Below are 2,397 nucleotides of genomic sequence, written 5' to 3' on the forward strand. Positions count from 1 at the left end.
TTATTTAGATTAAGAATAACATTAAAAAATAAAAATTATTTAGTTGAATAATCCCTTTTTTTTGTACGTACAATTTAAATACTATTTTATTTTATTTTAAATGAAAACTTTTACAATTTTTTTTAGAAATTGAAGGTAGGGTTATATTATTTATGTATTAGTTGGATTTTAAATTATTTTTTTCACATAAAGTTAAAATCGAACTAATACATAAATAATATAAATTACTATTGCTATTAGGACTATTTCCAAATATATATATATATTACTCTTTATTAGAAGTGGCACTTGAGGCTGTACCAACACTGCTATATGCAGTTGTACTAAAAGTTGCATAAATTGTACAATAAAGTTCGGCCTATTTTTAGTTTAATGCCACGTGTATGTATTTTAGTTCAATGCCCTCCAATTTTCCACGTTTTGACAGACACGTAATAGCATCTTACCTTTGTGGGAGACAGCTGGTTTTCACTTACAGTCCCCAAATTTCTCGAGGCTTCTCTTCCTTATCCTTCTCTCTCTTTTCTTCCGTCAAATTAGTCTCCAAGAAGCTTCGTCGAAGAGTTGTTCGCATTTTCCTTTTTTTCGTCTCTTTAGTTTTCTGAAAATTTTGAACAAATCGCACTTGTAGTCGCAAGAAATTTTTCGAAAACTGAGTACCAAATTTCAAGTTTCTGTCAGAATTGTGCCGACCTCTACAACAAGAATTGTTTCTTTTTCCTCTTGCGTGTTGTGATATTCTTTTGCCTTTTCAAGTTCTTTTCATATTTTCCATTCTCTTTGCAGGTTTGCACTTGCAGCTATGCAAATTTTGCAGATTGTTGACAAAGTTTGGTACTTGCGTGGTTCCTAACAACATTCAAAGGTACTAGGTGAAATTTGTTCCTTTTTTCTTTGTTTTTTAATCTTTCAAGACTAACTTAGAAGTGTGCCACTTGATACCTTTTTCATATTTGGTACTTGATATCATGAAATAGTATAAATCTTTTTATTTTTGGATAGGGCTCTGTTTTTCACCTAATAATATCTTAAAGTGCTACACTGCAGGATTAATTTGAACTTGTAGTTGTTAAAAGATATGTAACTATATGTGTGAACTTTAGATTTGAACCTGAATCTTGATCATGCTCCAAAGGTGAGATTTTTTCAAAATCTTTTAAGGCTTCGACTTTGACGGAAGATATGAGATCTATCTTTTGGAGTAAAATTTGTCAAATTTGATTCACGAAATACTTCCATCTTTTAATTGTGGCCTTATTAGACCCTTCCAGTGATTAAGTGATTGATGATTGTTTATCTTTGTGTCTGTTATTGATTTATTAAGTGTACATTATTTTGACTGAATTGATCTTTCATTATATGAATCTGTTTTAATTCATGAGATTTAATTCATGACATAGTATTAGAGAGTAATGAATCATAAGGATAGCTTTCTTGCATCCTCCATATGCCAAACAATTGTTGCCAAGGATTCGTATACAAAGAGAACATTCATGAGTGAATTGCACATTCTTTCTCCAATTATGAATCAATAAAGGTCATTAAGCACGTATGTCGAGGGTTAACCTATTGACCAGAAACTATTTGATAGCATAAGTTTCTTTGTACTCATACGAGACAATATTAACGAAGACAATAAGCTAGAGTAGGATTCCATTCTTGAATTTATCACATTTTAACATATGTATGTTCTCTAATATGTTCCAAGATCTTATAGTTACCAGAAGCTGCATAAATGCAAAATTTACCATTTGCAACCTTCTACTCTTTTGTTTCGAGATTTAGCTTCTCCATAACTTCTGCACCTTTTACTCTTTAGTAAATATTTTAAGTCTTCCCTTATCCGTCATCTATTTTTTTTCTTTTTTCCGATGCCTAAGGATGATAGAACCAAACCCAGCAAGTTGACTTCCTTCTTGGGTTATAAGGTTGGGATGAATCACATTGCAAGAGGATTTGAAAAATCTGTATCAAGTAAAATCACTCTTTCATCTATAGCATTTCAGTTCAGTATTCACATTTTCAACATACATATAATCATTTAGACTCTGACTTCAGCAAATTGTACGAAATATTATCTAACTTATACAAAAGAAGGCTAAAGGAGGATGGGAGTAAAAGGACGAACACTGCATCTTCTAATTGTACTAAAGGTAGTACTAATTGTACAGTAAATTTGGCCCTTTTCCAGTGATGAATAAACACGTGTCTCATTTTGCTTCACTTTCTGTACAAGTTTTGCACTATCATCTCACAATTCTCTATAGATTTCTCTCTCCTCCTCTGCTAAGCTTGGTCTATTTTCTCAACTCTTCTTTGTAGATCTCAACTCTTCAATGGCGAATCCATGTGTTGCTGAGTGTCTTCTCTTTGTGTAGACACTTTAAATCTCTCTGT

The 2,397-nt window shown here is 31.9% G+C and overlaps 1 long non-coding RNA gene across 1 annotated transcript in view; it reads left to right on the plus strand.

The window, feature by feature from the left end:
- Window positions 1-435: 435 nt before the first annotated feature.
- Window positions 436-2,397, plus strand: part of LOC102587201 (uncharacterized) — a 5,665-nt gene continuing 3,703 nt past the window's right edge. The window contains exon 1 of the long non-coding RNA XR_001474899.1: window positions 436-865. This is a non-coding gene — a long non-coding RNA (uncharacterized lncRNA). The remainder of the gene's footprint in view (window positions 866-2,397) is intronic.

Source organism: Solanum tuberosum, unplaced genomic scaffold (assembly GCF_000226075.1).
Source record: "Solanum tuberosum cultivar DM 1-3 516 R44 unplaced genomic scaffold, SolTub_3.0 scf00274, whole genome shotgun sequence".
NCBI lineage: Eukaryota > Viridiplantae > Streptophyta > Magnoliopsida > Solanales > Solanaceae > Solanum > Solanum tuberosum.